This window comes from Poeciliopsis prolifica, unplaced genomic scaffold, assembly GCF_027474105.1.
Source record: "Poeciliopsis prolifica strain line A6 unplaced genomic scaffold, Auburn_PproV2 SCAFFOLD032, whole genome shotgun sequence".
Classification (NCBI taxonomy): domain Eukaryota; kingdom Metazoa; phylum Chordata; class Actinopteri; order Cyprinodontiformes; family Poeciliidae; genus Poeciliopsis; species Poeciliopsis prolifica.
Genome location: NW_026562407.1, coordinates 4953154 through 4972180, shown reverse-complemented (window position 1 = coordinate 4972180; position 19027 = coordinate 4953154). Strand labels below are relative to the sequence as shown.

The following is a 19027-nucleotide window of genomic DNA, read 5'->3' as shown; positions in this document are numbered from 1 at the left end:
ACAAAATGTTGTTGGAAGCATTAACTACTTTGTCCAGCAAATGGGCAAAAACAAATGAGATCTGGCAAAGAAACACAGGTAAACACAGAAGTATTGAGGTAGAATATTATGTATCGGAAATATACTTGAGTACATAGTAATAAATATATCAATATTTACTAATCAGCTGATTTTCCCAAGAAAACATCAGGAATTGTGTGCATCTTGTGAAAAAGAGAGAAACAGAAAAAAAAAATTAGGTAAAGAATAAAGAAAAAAACATAAATGGAAGAAACACAAACAGAATTCTGGGAAATATCAGAGTATATTTTGGCCACCGTCCTTCAGTGTCAAACATTCTACGAACAGTATTTCACAAATAACATTTAAACGAGCTTTTGATTGTGGGAATTTGAAAAGTAACCCTCGGGAGCAGTAATGTGATCAGTTGCAAATTCTTGGTGTTATTTTCTCAAATTTAACCAAGGCTCTGAACATCAATATGTGCTCAGAGGGAAGATACACCCTGACCTGAGCCCCTCGCGGTGATGTAGCTGAGGAAATACATTCGGCCTGGTCATAAATATTGCACTGTGAGTACACAGAGGGCTTTTGGGTCTATGAATTATTACGTAGTCCAATGGCTCTGCGCCAGCCACAGAGTGTATCTCGCTCAGCTTTCGCTCGGCAGTAAGCTGCGGCCGGGGAATTGCGGTTATAGGCCCAGCACATATAACTGCCAATGATACCGGGAATCCATCACGGTCATCCCACATGTTGTGGTGTGTGTGCTGCAACATGAGCAGATGCAGGCACAGTTAGTCCGAAAACAAACAAAACAATAAAAGCAAAGTAGGAAATGCTGTCGTTCTTCCGTATTTTCAGAGTAGCAAGTCGAAATGGATCTATTTGATATACGTCAATGCACCAAGTATATGGAATTAGCCCACCTTTCTGGGTTTTGCTACTAATTTGGTTTTCACATGCATGAGATAACTTTAGGCTCTGTTGAGTTACACAATTGACAGTTAAACGCACCGGATTATACCAACACAATGAGAGCGAAAGGAGATCAAAATAAACATCGAAATGGAGGAAAGAGGGATTTCTGTTCGACGCGCTACGTGTTCAGACTGAAAAAAATGTTGGGCAGGTTGGGCTCTTCTGGGTGATTAGCAAAAAAAAAAAAAAAAAAAAAGAGAAGCATAATCTCCAGACTGCTGACACATTTCTTTTGAACAGCGCCTGTCTGAAAAAGGCAGATATGCTTAAATAAAGAAAGAGAAAATGGATGAAATCTGTGTCGGGTCAGATAGCAGCCAGCAGCTTTCCGGAATAAGTCTCTGCTAAGCTACAAACACACAGGATTAGGAGCTGAAGTACTGGCCGCGAAAGAAAAAAAAAAAAAGGAGGACAATATTAAATGATTAGTGACAACTTAAGATAACCTTTAAATTACTTGGTTAAATACTGCCCACAGTGTGCGCTCTATGAACATGAAAGAGCGAAGTTGTTGAAGGACGTGCGCTGGGTTTAATATTGAAGCGATTCCTAAAAAACATATTTCTTTAAAATAAATCTCTAGTGCGAAGAGGAAGCAGCTTTGTGATCAGAGGAGCTACGTACTGGTGGAAGAGACTTTACGTCTCATACACTGTTAATGGTTGTTGGTAGCACACTTGTTTTTTTTATTATTATTCATGTAATTATTTGGTCAAGTTTGTGTTCAAAAGCATTGGATAAGGTTGTTTTATATAGTGGCATAGACATATATGCCCTGCGAAAATATTTACACCCATTGAACTTCCACATTTTGTCACATTACAGCTCTATACTTGAATCGGATTTCATACCACAATCCTACACAAAATGACCCACACCGGTACTTGATCAATTATTAGTGTAGTAGAAGAACTGCATTGATAAAAGCAAGTTAAAAGAAGATCATTTTGCACTTCCACAAAGTCATGTCAAGAGTAGGAAACTTTGATCAAACCCTAACCCTAGATCAATGTTTAACTATTTTTACATAGCTTGTGAAGCACATTGTGTTCCAGAAAGCTAATGCTGGACATCAAGTTAAAAAAATAATATTCCAGCAATTGTGGCTACATCGTATAGAGGGGACCTTTTCCTTCAACAGGAGCAGAAAATCTGGCAAGAGTTGAATGGAGAATGAATGGTGCAGAACTATTTGCTGTAACTTGTAAAAACAAACACAAAACCACAGACAATTTTAAAAATGACTCACCTGGTTTGCAAATGTGCAAAAAAAATAAAGATAAAAAAACTAAACAGGAGCGAATGTCTGACATGTTCAACAAATTGCTTCAGCTCTGATTCGGAGAGAATCTGCCATTACATGGCATTAAATAACCACAAGATGGCGCTACACATCATCATTTCCGTTTGGAACAACTCAACACTTGATGCGAACAACTGAAGCATATCCATTAACGCTGGCTTCCATCAACTTTGCTATGACAACCTATATACATACTTGCAAGGCAAACTTTAACATATTTAGGCTCCATGAACTGATTATGGATCACAGAATAGGCTCATAATGATTTCTTTTCAAGTTCAGTCATTGAATGTTAGTCAACACCTTTTATTTTCTATTCAAACAAAATCGCTGCTTGCATGTACTGCAAATAGGGAGTCATGATAGAAAAACAGACTGAAATTACAGTTGAAACCAGTAGATGGCAGTCTGTCTACACAGAATCAGACGACAAAGTCAGAGATTTTGTCTTCTGACTTGGCCTTCCTTCCTCAGCAAAAGTTCCTGAGTGGCACCATCTTTGTGGAGTATGATGTAAATTAACCCTGGAAAGAAACCTTTATTGAAGCTGTAAGAAAGTACAAGAGAACAGATGTGTGAAAAAGATTTGAATGACAGCTGCATGCACATAAACTCTTTTGGTTTTATTTTTTTCCCCTCCTTGCTTTCTTATTTTTTTCTTAGATCTCTCATGCTTCATCTCTCGCACTTTTACAAAGCCAAATGGCATCACAACCCACCATTTGTGCACGCATGCACACCTCCCCGCCATCTGTGAGTGCAGCGGCCCGTGTCCCTTGCACTGGGAGCGGTCGGGGAGCAGAAGAGTGAAAGAGAAAGTGTCTCCTGGCTCTCCGGCGCTCTCCAGTTGTCCCCCCTTGCATCGTTGTCTGTCAAAACGGACACGCGACAACATCACCCTCGTCTTTCTCCGCCATCGTGTCACCTGAGCGCTCCACAGTCACAAAAGTGCATTTCGGCTTTGTTCATTAACTACACTCACAAATGTTGGAGCTCGGTGGGGGGGGGAAATAAACAAGCGCCAATAGTTAATTTATTAAAAGTCTCAGTGCCACAGATGGTACAATTACAGCCTCTATTTCTTCACCAGGCAGACTTATTTAGCTGAAAACACAGGGCACAGAGAGTAGATATTATCTGTCAATATTACCTCTCCCTGAGATGTAGAGAAGCAAAGTGATTTTCTCAGCATGGGTCTTCATTGTATCTAACAGCACGAGTTTATTGTCTCTGTGAAAACAAAACACATAAAGTCAGACACTGCAGTGCTTTCACCTAAAGGTGATTAAAATCAGCAGTGAAATTGGTGATGGTTATTTTCTCAAGCTGGACCAAATTTTCAGGGTTTTAAAAAACATCTGTGCATGCAGGTTCTGCAGTTTTCGCCTCTTTCTCAGCGTCCTCCTCCCTTTAGACGGCAAACAAGTGCCGTCATAAGAGCCATTTTCAGCAGAAATGATAAGCAATCGGCAAGGGGTCCGTCGGGAAACAGCCTCTGCCTGTTCTTGTATGTGTTTGTGCTTATGTATATGTAAAAATTGACAATAACAAAAAAAAAAATGAATTGTTGGAACTATTACTTAACAGGTGAATGAATACGAGTTGTTATGGAATGACTTGGGGGGTCAGGAAAGGAGCAGCTGCTGCAACAATATAAAGAAATGAATGGATAATTGCAACAATTTTGTTCTGGCTTGAAAACTGAAAAAGAAAAAAAAGTGGAATAATTTTCTATGTAGCGCCAAAGTATTCTAATGCAACCAACTTTTTCTTGAGCCACTAATCCTGTATTAATTACTGAATTTGTACAATGGCAGGTGCGTTCAGTTTTTTTTTTTTTTTTTTTTTCCATAGGTGTGTACGAAAACACAGCTATTACTGCAAACTGAATGAAGATAGTTTAAATGTCATAATGACTCAGCATGTTATGGAACCTTATTTTCTTGGAATGGTGGGAAAATGCTCTGGTTCATTCCAGCTAACGTGGAAGTTTCTTAAAGGTTTACGCTTTAGCATTGATATGCAGTCCATGCTGAAGGTAGAAAGAAAGCAGGATTAACAAAATGGGGCCTCAATTATGGTAAAACTAATTTTACATATTTCAACTGTACTTGTTTATAATAGTTTGACAATCAGATTGTTTTTACCCTACCTTGAAATACAAAATAGTCACAACAAGAAGGCAGCAATACTTTCTAATAATTGTTCTCTCACTGTTATCATAGCTCTTTTGATAATATTGTTTTTTGATTTGTCTAGCATCCTAGCATGATAACGTGGACATAATGTTAGTAAGATTAGTCTTACTATGGTAATGTTAGCTTTATCTTGCTAACATTAGTGTAACATGCACAGTGCTTACCTTAATATTTTAACTGTTGTCTTATAAGACAGCAGTCCAGCAGTTACGGTGCCTGCTGCATACAATAATTACCCATGAAAAACTGTTAAGTATCTCAGAGCAAATAACTTTTATTGTAGTATATATTAAAGCCTAATGTTAGCCTTCCAAAAGCTGTTAGTCTTGGTGTGCTAAAACAATTTACCGGTAATTAACATCCTTTCTTTAGACTTAGCATGCCTCCATTTGCGGATGTTAATTTGGTCTTAATATACCAGTCTCATATCTAAAATATTAATGTTAGTCTTTGCATAATGATAATAGTAATACTAGTAATAATTTATATGCTGAACTTATTTTTTGCATGATAAATATAGCCTGAATGTCCCAACTTCATTCTTAAAATCCTAATGTTTGCCTGAATGTGTCACAACAGATTATCGTCTTTATTAATTGAAGTAATGTACTGAACATCTGAATAGCAGGCCTCATTAATGCCTGAGTCACTGTATGAATGGCCAATTTGACAGTTTGACAAAAGATTGTGTTATCCCTTCTCATTAACTGTTTTGGAGAAAAATAAGCTTGATAACAACCAATGTTGTGTTTAGCCTGCTGTAAAAAGGGTTTGTAATGTCCAGACCAGTAAATCAGGCCCATTGAGGTAGCATAATGCCAATGATTATGACAACCAGGCGCAGGGGAGTTATAGAAGGATGCTGAGTTATGGACTGGTGGGAAGGATGCCCAGAACTAAAGAGTCTCACCAATTAAGAAGAAGTTTGATTTAATGCAAAGTCCCCTAGACTTACTCTGCATTACATGACAAGAATATATGTTACGTCACTGAAAACAAACAGCGCAGTTTTTTTTGTGGACTTTTTAAAAAAAGAGCGTACTTGGGAAAAAAATGTCATACTGAATACATGTTTGAAGTGTTTTGCATTGATAGGCAATTCATCATTTCACGATGTGACTCCAGGCTTTTAGTTCAATTTACTGTACTTTTTGCAAAATACTGTCTGGAATCTGTTCTGTTCATTCTACTCCTCTTTGTGTAAAAAAAAGAAAAAAAAATCATTCATTCATATTGATTGCCGGCCATAATAATATAATCAGACATAAAGCCTGACAAGGCTGGCTGCTCCGATAGATCAGAGCTGCTGACAGTAGAACTATGCACAGGTCATAAACCCTCACCTTCCCTGTTTGACCCTCACATCCATTTGCCTCTGTCCAATATGAATGCAAATAACTCCGGGTTTTTGGTGACATGTTTATGGTTATCTCTGTATCTCCCCCTCGCTCTGCCTAAAGTGCTGATGTCACTGAGCTAATGGGATCGAAAAAGGTAACCTATTGCTCACTGGTGGTCAGCTCGTCCCCTGCTCTCGCTCATGCGGCGCCTCCCCCCCAAAGCATAAACGAAAGCATCAGAGCATGCCCATGCTTGGATACATACAGTATGCATGCCTACATGTCCTCTACCCCAGTCACTTGTGTATGCATTGAGCTGATAAGTACTGCAGTTCATTTTCTCCATGGCAAAGCACAATAAAAAAAAAAAAAAAAAGGGAAGAAAGAAGAAAAAACTCTGGAGCAATAATTGCTTGGAGTGGGGTTGGGGTTGTTGGTTTTCTGTGAAGGTGCAGGGAGGGAGGGACAATACGAGCTTGGTTAAATATGCTTGATTGCTTCCTGAGCTTCGGTGCGGTGTAATGAAATATGGCTACTGCAGACAGAGGCTCCCTTTGCGATAGCTTTCTCGTCACTTTCTTCCTTGCTTTCTCTGGGTTTTTTTTTTTTTCTCCATTGCACCTTTTCCCTCTTATGTCCTGGCATTTTCATCTTTGGCCGACTGAGTCCCTCAAAGCGTTTGTTGCCATTGAACAGTTATGTTTGCTATAATGTAATAATTATGGAGGCCAAATCCAGTCTAATTGAGTATTCCTTACCGATAGAAACGACTACTGCCTTTTCATTATGATCTTCAGTTTAATTTGCAAATTTATTAGCGTGACAGACTGCATTCAAAAGCACTGTGATGGTAAGGAACTCAACAAAACAAGAGCGGTCAGGCTAGAGGGGCCAGAAAGCAGCCATATTCTTACTCGGTTAATTATAGTCATTTACATATTAGAGAGGCGAAGATGATGGTTTAAATATTAAAACAGCTTGTGGGCAATGTGGAAACCCTCTGGCCATTACCTGACTTAGCCTTAGGGAGCAACAACCAATGCATTCTGTTGTATAAAAAGTCTCAAAAAGAACTAAATAAAATCTACCTTCAGTTATCTTTGCCAGTCTTGAAACATCTACGACACAGAGTTAGAAACTTGTCGGTGCGTAATGACACAAATCATTGGACATACTGTAAGATTATTACATTAAATAGAAACGGCAATGAATTAACTAATGTGGAGTTTTCAACCCCACTGTTATATTAGTGACTGTCTTATGACAAAAAATGTGTTTTATTGAAGAGCTTAGTCTGATTAGGTGTTAGCTGTTCTTCCTCAAGAGAATGCCTTACTTCCCCACTCAGAATCACTTCAGAAAATATTATACTGCTGCATATAAGATCCTCACTTGGTAAAGAGCTATAAATCGTAGACAAATACATGCAGCAACAGATGGGGTTACTCATGTTTATTGTGTCAATTATCTTATTGGTCTCATTAATAAATCATATTTTTCTTCAGTCTTAAATCTATCAATCATACTTAAGGGTAAATTACGTTACGTAATCATTAAGCTTTGGTGGCATATTTAATAGAAAGCAACGAGGTGGATGCATCATAAAATTATACTTGTTATTAGAACCACAATATTAACACCTCAACTGAAATTGAATCGTTGTATTGTATCTAGTCCCTAACAGAATTGACTTAAGTAAACATAAAGTAAAGAAACTGAAACAAAGATGAAATTCAACAACTTAGATATTCTAAATAAAACAGAGAATCAAGTATTTTGATTGTTGGCTGATTAAAGGTGAAACTTTGTTTGCTCTCTCTGTCTGAAAATCTCAGAAAGGAAAATGAACCTTGAAGGGGCTCTGTGTGATTTGACTGATGTGCCGAAATTGGTTCTCATTGTCACAGTGGCATGACGAAAATCACATTTTGTTTTCAGCCTCATGTTATCCGCCTCTTCTTCTCACAACACCTCTGGTAAACTTTTTGCCCCCCTTCTGCATTCTTAACTGTTGGATGGTTTGTCAGGATTTGGAGAACATTTATGCAATTAAACAGTCCCAACAACTCAACTTCCAGAAGCTGTTTCTCAGCCTGAAACGGGATGAATAGTTTTGAGGAGCAATTGTCCAAGGCCATGAGGAAGTATGAGGAAGCAGGTGCTGTTGAACTAAAACGCTGAACTTCATCGTCCAGTATGGTGGGCGATCGTCCCACAGACGAACACGACTTGACGTAAACTGACACGCTAAGAAACCTTTCCTTTCACTTATTGTGAACTGCTTTGTTCTGTTACTTTACATAAAATCTCAATTCCTTTGTTCTTTCAAATTAAGTCCATCATGGTGGGAATATTGTAAACAATAATATTCTGTTGTCTGTCACTGTTGTGGAATCACTATTAGCGTTAAATACTGTTTATTTTGCTTGTTGCATCTCTTTACTTTATAGCTCAATCATTACTGCCCCGACTAAGTGAATAAAGTCTTTTTAATGTAGAAATGATCTCCAGTGTGCAAAACTGAATTAACATTGTATTTTCAGTTATTTTTAAGTATAAACCAGCAGAATGCCCTCATCATTCATCGGCTTCCCTGATGTGCAAATTGTACAATGTCTCATCTTGGAAATAATTGTAAAAATCCAATGTTTAATTTTAGTACATTAAGAGGAAAACAGATTTGTTTTACACCTGTTATCACTTGTTCCACACTTATTAGTACCTCTACTAATTCACAATAATTACATTCAATTTAGGTATTTCTTTAATTTATGAATAGATTCTAGAGTGCAGAGTGTTTCCTCAGGAAATTAAAATAATAGATCGGCTTATCCCCTGCTCAAAATAGGAAGGACAAGAGAACAATGATTTTGAAGACTACCTCTTTAATATGTGTTTTTTTTTTTGTTTTAGAAAGCCTGAATAGAACTTTAATCCCTACTCCTCTCTGTCTCTTCTCGTTGATGCAGTTCTCTTTCCTGAGATGTCAACCACAGGATGAGGCCTGAGGCCAGGTGAGGACCTGGGATAACCCCGACTCGCTGTTTTGATCTGTTTGCGTACATTTCCTGCCATTCTTTTGAGGGCGTTCACTGCTGCTTCCTATTAGCATCAGCTGAGGATTTAGGCTGATCTCGTCTGCGAGTATCCATCTTTGTTATGAAGAGGAATTGCCCATCTCGCGTGCCAAGACAATCCAGAGAATATGTCAAGTGATATCCAATCAAGAGTTGAGCTAAATCTCTCGACTTGAGCTCGATCCCTCCCTGACCTGCAGCTGTGTAAGGGGGGGTAGTGGGCATGGGGGGGCGCAGGAGGGGGTGGCAGGAGGAGGCTATATCTGGCAACCTAAACCTTTTTAAAGTGACTGAGGGAGTGAGGAGAACTGACTGGCACTGATGGGACCGGACCGGGATTGCGCGATGCTGGCGTGCCGCGGCGCGCCCAGGCCTCAGAAAGCTTGATTGATAGAGTGTGATGAGACTGTCACAGAGCAAGGAGAGCAGCGCAGAGATAGGCTAGATGGAGGGAGGGAAGTGGGTTGACCAGCGGAGGGAGATAGGGGGAAATAAATTTGAGAACACGTGAAGGATGAAGTGGGGGAATGAAGTGGCTGGATGGAATGTGTTTCGAACACATGAAGGATGGGGAGGTGGGAGGCTTGGAGAGGGGAAGGCGACTCAATGAGATACTGAGAGTCTGAAGGCTTCACTTAGATGTCACTAAGATCTGGCTTGGACCAATTTAGCTACTATGATGGCAAATATGTAAAAAAGAAAAGAAAAAAAAAAGCTCAAAATGTTGAAACAGGTAGATTTATTTTAATACACCTTGTTAAGAATATCTTGAGACAAGAGAAAGTCATCTGTAAGTTTGATTACTATGTTTACCACAAGATAAAATGTTAAATACAGTAAAGAGGAGGTTGATTCTGTTAAAATGTTATATAATATTTTTAAATCATATTTACACGTACAGATCCCCAGGTGTCCCAACAACAAAAAAGCCCTACTTAGCTCCTATTTCCCGTACAGTAAGATGCCCATGTGAATATAACTACTTTACTGGGCCGTTTATTAGTTTATCAGCACCTGCTTTGGAGACTATATTAGATCTTGTGGACACATGGCGTGCTGGCAGTGAATGCAACACAGGCTGAGTTAATGCTCTGTTCTGGGAATTCCACAGTTAGTGAATTCAGACTCAATAAAGGCACCATGTTTTACTTTTATCCTTGCCTGAGGAAAGACGGCTGACTCACCCAGAATGCCTAAGTTATTATTAGTGCCTCACATCTGTGTGGAGAAGCCGCGTGCGTGTGTTTTTGTGTGCGAGAAGCCGAGCTCCAGCGGCAGTGGCGAGTGCATACAGGAGCAGCACGAGGAGCTCTTATCTGCCACCTGCCAAGCTCTGACCAGGGCTCTGATTCCTGCCCCCACTTCCACCCTATCCCTCTGTTCTCGGTGGGGGCTTCCCACCAGTCTGCTATAGGCAAGTCAGCCAGGTGAAATGAGCAATTCCCTTTGAGGGACAGGAGTGCTGCATAGACTCACCGTGTGAAGGGTAGACCGTTAGTTGGGCATTTAATTATATTTGCCACGGCTGCTCTGAGGGAGAGCTGTTGGGAGAGAAAATTTGAGGTGCTTTGCATAACCTCAAAAGACGTGCAATATTGCCATTACCCTTTGGAGGAGAGAGAGCAGCTCCGAGGCTTACCGGATATGAGAATATTCAGCCACTCAAGTGGAAATTTTGCCAATATGAATATTAGTGACAATTGTATTAAAATGCTTAGTGGTGCCAAAATGAATCTAATACTTCAGTAGCGATGAGTCTCATATGTCACACATTTATAACATGGACCTGTTCACACACATATAGAGAGGTTATGATTAATGACTAAATCTTGACCAGACAACCGTATTTTTTTCCCCTCATTTTAATTCTGCAGATGTAGTTTCTGTACATACTGCTGATGTGATGTGTTCAGATTGGGAATGTTTTATATACAAAAGTGTTGCATTAACTTACAGTATAGAACAGCCTTCTGTAATTATTAACTCATACATATCTGATCATAATTTTTGCAATATATTTCTTTTCTAGTTTTCAACACCTTTTGAATAATTCAGGGTCTAACATGACAACGAACCCCAGAACAAGTGTTGTTGTTTGATATGATTTCTAAAGATTGCATCATAAATCCGTTTTGTCCTCTCAAAATGTAATCCATCCATTTCCATCTTTTCAAAAGTGAGTTTGCGATCATTGTCCTGTTGGAGAACCAAGGTGTATCCAAGTTTCACCATGACTTGATTTCCATTTTGTATTACTATATCAATCAATCAATCAATCAATCAATCAATCAATCAATCAAATTTTATTTGTATAGCACATTTCAGCAAGGCATTTCAAAGTGCTTTACATCATAAACACAAGAACACAAAGTCATGCAACATATAATAAACAATACATTGTTACATATTACATTTCAAATGAAACTCTAAACAGGTGTGTTTTAATTGCGATTTAAAAGAAGTCAGGGTTTCCGCTCTTTTACAGTTTTCTGGAAGTTTGTTCTAAATTTTTGGTGCATAGATGCTGAAAGCTGCTTCTCCTCTCATGGAGAAGCAGGGGATGCAGAGCAGACCAGAACCAGAAGACCTGAGAGGTCGGGAAGGTTGATACAACAACAGCAGATCTTTGATGTATTGTGGTGCTAAACCGTATATGGTAAAATAGCCAATTTTTTGTGCTTGGTCAGTGTTGCTTTGAGCAGTAAAATATTTTGCTTGTGTCGCTAGCATTATAGTTGCAACCATGAGCAAAAGCGTGTGATACAGCAGGTGTTTCAAATGAGTTTTCAAATGAGTCAGAAAGGACATCTGGAATTAAAACATGTGCCAAGTCTGAGTGCATGCAGCTGTGGAGTGGGGGAGGATACTGTGCTGTGGCGCTTTGTTCTTATTCTTACACAAATCATGAATACCACTTTGTTTTGTTTGATTTCGATGATGTGAAATGACCTGGTTGACGTTTGATGGTTGACCCTTAAATTTTGGTTTATATGTTCAAAATAAATGCTCTCTGGCAATGAATGATGAATGAGTTAAAAGTCTCAACCTCGACTCCTCTGAACACGTCTCAAATTTGGGCTTGTCTGGCCAGCAAACCTTTCTCCAGAAAGCATTTGGTTTTTGCTTTTGGGCAGCTGGAAATTTCAGTTCATCTCGAAGGTTTTGGGTTTCTGACTCAACGCCCTCTCAGCCCATGGACAGGTAAGAGTTGTTTTGCTGGACAGACAAAGATTTCAGGAGTTCAGATTGGAACTTTGATGTACATTTTAGATTTTGGAAAAAGGGCTAAGTTCTAATAGGATATCAAACACATAATTCACTAAATGATATGCTAACCAATTATTTTTACATGTAAGCACAATATTATTCTCTCTCAGCAAATTTATATTCAAGGAATCTTTTCATTTTCACCAACATGTTTCTTTTGACTGGAAGTAATATTAATTCTTCAATGTACTAATGTGAATATGATAGAGAATACGTAAAGGGAGTTAGAAATGAGAGTGTCGGGAAGGAGCTTGGCTCTCTGCGTTGCTGTGTGTAGGACGGGCGACCTGTTAAAGGTGTACGGTTCTCGCTGATGACCCTGGCAGGATAAGCAGGTATGGAAAATAGTCAGATGAATGTATGCCATGCATTTATTTCATAATGTTGAATATTTTTTGGCCTTCTTTGACTAAAATACCACAAAACAGGGAGACATTTTGTTTGTGAGCAAACGGAAAAATCCGCAGGAGGTCAAATAAATTTGCAACTTTTAGCAACAAATTCAAACGACTACGTCCATTTTTTCCCTTAAAGTTATTGAAGCTCTGATTAATATATATATATATATATATATATATATTATATATATATATATATATATATATATATATATATATATATATATATATATATATTTAGGTAAATCATGAAACCTAAAATTTATCTAAAGTTTAAAACCAATAATGAATGCAGGTAAAACCCTGAACTCCTTAATGTTCTCAGAAACTCAATAGATATCTGTGATGCTCTCTGGAGCATAAGAACAACATTTCTTGGAAAATGAAGCCACTTATGGTTAATCATGAGGGTGCACTCATCTCTGGGTGATTCAAACCACTTCACCTTCAATAACAAGTGTTTGCCAAGTTTCTGCTGACTTCAAATAACATAATGAACACCATTAAAGAAACAATGGCAATGAATATATACGACTCCTACTTAAAACAACCTATTCCAGACATAGTTAGCCTGATTATTATTCTGGGTACTCTTAGAAATCACTCTTTCTCAATGTAATCAAAAAAAAAAAAACATAAAAAGGTAGTTCTCAGCAGCTTTACTATTTAAAGACTAGTGCAATAGATTCCTACTAATTAAAACAGAACACATAATGACGGAAATGTTATATATGAAAGGCACAAGCCAGTGTCTTATAGAAGAGCATCAATTTCAAAGATGAATGCGACGCAGAGATTGATTAAGCTTTTATTGCTGCTATGCAGGGAAAAGACTTATTACGAATCTATACGGTTACAATTTAATTTCCTCTAAAGTATTTAGCTAGTCTCTTTATTCTAATCATCTTTATTCTAATACTCAATCATCCTGTTTCCAGAGCCTCTATGTCTGCACCGAACCGCTCAACACTAATGTATCTTGGGGTGAGACTCCAGCCTGTGGACGACACAGCAGCAAACCTCACTTGATTGTATAGTGAAAAGTGAGCATGAGGAGACAGATGAGCAGAAGGAAAAGGGGAAAAAAAACAAAACAGGGGAGAACACGACCTCTCAGCTTTGATCATGCTCCAACATCTAGAAAGAGTCCCATTTGTGTGCAGACCATGCAGAGACAGGGCCCAGAAAGGTTAAATCTCGATCCTCAGTCGTCAAAGCTGTAATGAACAGTGTTTAGCAGTAATAACATGCACTGTCACATTCCAGCGGGGCCGTTTATTTCCACCAAAAATGAGCCAGAAGTCAGAAACTGCAAGCTGGATTCGGGTGTAAACACCAGCGAGCGAGAAGGGGGGAGAGACGGGAGCTTTCTCAGTCAAAGTGAAAAAGAGCAAGAGTGTCGGGGCTTGAAGAGAACGAGGGAAGCAATGGAGGAAGAAAAACTGGTTTCAAATGGATTTCATTCTGCAGGCACGTAATGACAGCTATTAAATAAAACTGAGGAAAGGGGGAGCGACTGACAGAGATGCACGGAACACGTAAGAGACGGACAGGAGGAGAGACGCCCGCTGTTGCATCACCTGCTGTAATAATGGTGTTGGTATTCAAATGGAAAGCTCTGACAATAGGAGGCAAAGCTGAGGCAGCAGCCGCCATTCAGACGGAAAGAACGCATCAGAAAATATTAGCAGGCGTCAGGACTTTTCATTGCACACACTGAAAACCACTTGACCCTTCAGGGCGTTGCACAAATGATTATCTATTATAACAGAGTCCTGCGAGTGTGTGTGTGCATGCAAACAGCTTCGGATCGCACATTAAATAGGCCAGTTTGACACTTCATTCTTTCGCATTTCCTATTAACTGCGCAGCGCCCTTTTCTTTTACTTTTTGCATCTCTGCAGCCTCAAACTTTAATGTCATTTATTTGAGCTGAATAAAGTGTATCAACTCAAGATTCTTCAAAATTTGAAAGAGGAAAGATGCATGTTTTTACATGTATATATTGTATATATTTCCTACAAATAAACATCTAAAAAGTGTAGTGTGGAAATGGTTCAGAACCAATATAATATGAAACATCTCATTTAAATTGCATCTGCAAGTCTTCTGCCGGTCTTCCTTTGAACAATATCTTCAAGTATATTCAGCTTTCCTGTCCCTGCTGAAGAAAGCGCTCCCTATAGCACGATACTACCATCACCATGTTTTGCCTAGACATTAGTGATACTTGTTCTTAGTTTTCTACCATAGCATCTTGCACAAGTCAAACTGTTCAGTCTAGGTATAGCTTGAACAGTAGACTTTTTTCCACTTGAAATATATTACTCTTTTGCACTAACTCCTTCTTCATTTGAGGTCCCGCATGATCTCCGTCATTACTTCATCCACCACCTTTCTTAGTGAGCTAATTGTAGCAGGCAAGGCCTCATCTTCTCTCCTTCCTTGACCAAGTGTGTTCCGCAAGCTCTGCTTTCATGTCACATTTCTGAGTTCCGAGACTGAACTTGTCTCTTCTTGTTTTTATCCCCACTCACTCTTCTTGAGAGAGAGTAACTTTTCACGCATTAACACCTTGGATTTCGGGGGCTTTTATACCTGCAGGACCTCTTTTCTATGCTGCCATACGAATCGCCATGACACCAGAAGTCCCGAACTTATTATATTTTTATTTCAACAAGTACTTTTCTGATTTGATTTATTTGTTCAAAATAAGAGTGCAACATTATTAGACATGGCTACAAACGAGTAAATTACTTGGATTAGGCCACTGGGCAGGTGTCCGTCTGAAGGCTTATCAAATATTAGAAAGGGAATGAAACAAGTCATGCAACACCCAAACAGATGGAGATTAATATCAGTGACACCCAACCCAGTCAAATCATATGGGAGGATGGAGGAAACTCAATGCAAAACAAAATATTTAAAATGTAGACGTAAGTTGAAAGTGTCAGAAACATTCAAGATCAATCTTAAAACTGTGCAAATGCCACCTCTTTTCCTCTGAGGTGGAGCAAATCCATGCAAAGTCTTAAGCAGGAGCATTTAAAATGAATACATTTCTAAAAATGTTCAAAAATCTTGATTCTAAAATGGTGTGATGATGAAATGGTGAAGGCTCTTCATCAAAAGCTTGGTAGCTTTCCTGAATAGTGATTTTGTTGCTTAAAGGTCGGCTCTCTTTGTGAATCACCATGTGGTGATGCAATAAAATCAGAAGAAAATTTCACCGAGTGAAAATCAATCTAAGGTATACGAGCTGTCAAACGTAGTCTTGTCTAGTTAAAGTTTTGAAGATTTGATCATAATTTTTGAAAGATAAAGTAGAGTCAAGAATAATACCAAGCTATTAATATTCATCCACAATATGCAGGTCTTCATGCTCTGAATGATTCTTCCAAACTAAAAAAACCTCCGGTTGTTCAGGAACCATCACATCCACAGGTTCTTTTTTTTTAAATCAAATAATGCAATACTAATATTTAATTGCTGAAAAGTCATTCTTGAACCTGATTGGAAACTCATGAAAATCTAAGAAGCTTATTGGGTTATTTTTGACGGTGTAAAACTCAGGATGCTTTGCATGCTTTTGGGCATGACACAGTTGTGTACATATCATGCTTCTTTGCCCCATGTTTTACTTTAGAGAAGTGCAAGAACCCATAATCTGTCTACTGTCTCCTGGTTTTCATTATGCTTTTCTTTCCCCCAGTAAACCTCGGAGGCCTTAACAGGAGATTCGTAATGAGATTAAATTACTTTCAGGTGGACCCTATCTGATAAGTACAGTGGACGCCCTGTAATCTCAGCCGGTTGTGGCCGGAAATAGCGAAAATCAGCAAATACTTGAGAACTCTTCTTAAAATTCTAATTGCTGCTTATTTTAATGGGCTACTAAATAAATGATAATAGGCATTAATACTCAACAGTCTAAACTATGTTGGCACAACTGCAGAAGGTTGGCGTTTATGGTTTTCCTTACCTCCGCTGTAGAGGGCACAGCCACTCAGCACAGCCAAAGAAAACGATCAGTGCTCTTGGATTGGTTGCTTTGCAAACCACAGCCAACAGTGTGTCCAGGTAGTCCACCAACCTTGCTCTGCTTTCAAATATTTTAGATATACCATATGGAAAAAATCCACAAATTGGTAACGATACAACAAAACTGTGAATATGCACAGGGTGACTACTGAAATCAATTGGCTACATTGATTTTTATTTAGGAATAAGTAAAGACATAAAACATAATTTTCATTGTTCTAACACATAAAATCCCAATAGAATACATTAGTTTGTTGTTGTAATATGACAGAATGTACAAATGTTCACAAGGTATGCAAAGGTTTTTGCAAGTCTGTACAATCAGGAATGTGAAAGGGTAAAACTAAGTCGGTTGATGGCTTAGTTTTACCCTGTAGGTGATTGCTGTTAATGTAAGCTAATATCAACTTTTTTACTGTAAGATATTTAGTTTCTCAATTGATGTCCCAGTTCCATCCCTTAAACTTCACATTCATGTAATTTTAACACAACACTTAAAGATGAAATTGATCATCAGTTTGCAAATTCTCCTGTCATGCCATCTATCAAACAAAATCTCTGCATGCGTTTTATTCATTTTAAGCTGTTCAGCATTCTCTTTTATCGGTGTAGACCTCTGGTGATTAGGGTGGAAACCGTTTGCGCCGGCATTTGAAGGACTGCAGATAGCAGATCCTTGCCAATGCAGAGGTCAATACCTATTATAGTAAAAAGCAATAGTCAATATAGTGCTCGTACATGACCAGTTCCAGATTTGACTGCCTTCAACAGCTGCAGACCTTTCACATGGTGTTTTGATGATGAATTTAATGGCTTAAAAGCATTTTGATTGCTCCTGTTATGTGAGCAGGAAAGTAAAATTGATGCACTCATGCAGTGGAGCTTTGTGTCTTGGAAATCCATAAACAATGCTTTGTTATAAGGGCTAGGGTCAGGAATTATATAATGTCTGTCAATGCCTTTTGGAAGGATGGTTGGCTAAAATCCTTTGTTTTTTTAGGATGACCTGAACCTTCAAAAATTCTGTAAATTGTATGAAGTTTATAGTTTGCAAAGTTGTTATATTTGCTTTTATTTTGCCGTCTCCCCAACATTGCCTTCCTGAACAAGCATTTTCCTAATCGTCGTGTTTAAAGGACACCCATGATTTCAGTTTTCTTCCTTAAGCTCCTTTTGATCCTGCAGCTGGAAAAAAAGGGTTCAATTAAACGCATTGTCAAATCAATTTGTACCAGTCCATCTTGCATTCAGTCCTTCATGGTCTGGTACAGATGGACGAATGAATAAACGGTGAATAGGCGAGAGAATGAAAAAGTGAGGAGATGAATTTATGGATGGATGTATAAATGGTTGCATGCACAGACAGTGGGATGGATCATCGAATGGTTGGATGGAACAAGGATAAATGGATGGAAGGATCAACATAGGTTTATGTGGATAGATATCAGGAGACAAATGGAGAGATGGATGGTTGATGAGTGGATACATGACTGAAGCATCTTTTTTTTTCTTGAAATTAAAGTAACAACAGAATTCTGAGCCATGTGAAACAGGATTGGAAGAAAGGATGTAATTGTTGTTCCCACTAATATTTGAATGATCTCATGTTTTCCTGGCAGTTGGGTGGACAAAGTACTCACTGCTTCACTGTGGTCAACTAGGAATCATTTTTTTGGTTTTCCTCTGCAGTAGTGAAAGGTCATTACCTCAGTGATAAAAAGTGCCAAAAAATGACTTCAGTTATTATTTGTCATTATGTTAAATAAAATCCATTTTAGATTTTCACTTACACCACATTTACTTTACTTATTGTGGAAAAAACTTAATTAAATGCAACAGCCAACATTTTTGGGGGTTGAGCTTTGTTTGAAGTGCGCACACACACACACACACGCACACACACACACACAAACACACACACACACGCACACACACACACCCACACACACCCGCACACACACACATGCACACACATATACACACGTTGCTACAGCAAATAGACATTGTAACAAAAAAGGGGGGGCTTGATGTTATCGAACTTTTCTTGAGTTAAAGCACGTCTCCATGAAGAAAAATTATGAAAAGAGGAGAAGACAAATCTAAATGTGTGCAAAAGGACAGGACAGAACAAAGCAGACAAACTTGAACAAGTTTCCCATTTTTTGAGAAAATGAGATTTGGAATATGACAGAAGTCCTAAATACCCTCACACACAGCTTCCCTGCATTTATGCTAATATCTTGTCCTAAGCACATTTTCAGAGTGCAGGGGGGAATGGACAAAATAAAATGAAGGTAAGGCTTTGAGATGTAATTCTGAATTCTGTCTTTCACGAGCGCAGTATCAGGCGTCCTGGATCTCTACTTCTTCATTCGGATGTTCTCATTTGTATCCACACCTGTGTCACTCACAGCTTTACGTC

The 19027-nt window shown here is 38.6% G+C and overlaps 1 protein-coding gene across 24 annotated transcripts in view; it reads left to right on the top strand.

Moving 5' to 3' along the window:
* LOC129373213 (receptor-type tyrosine-protein phosphatase delta) overlaps positions 1–19027 on the top strand; it is a 414675-nt gene that overhangs the window by 161815 nt on the left and 233833 nt on the right. For all 24 annotated transcript variants that reach the window (XM_055051024.1, XM_055051021.1, XM_055051022.1 and 21 more), the window contains one exon: positions 8792–8836. The gene's annotated coding sequence lies outside the window, so the exon portion shown is untranslated. The remainder of the gene's footprint in view (positions 1–8791; positions 8837–19027) is intronic.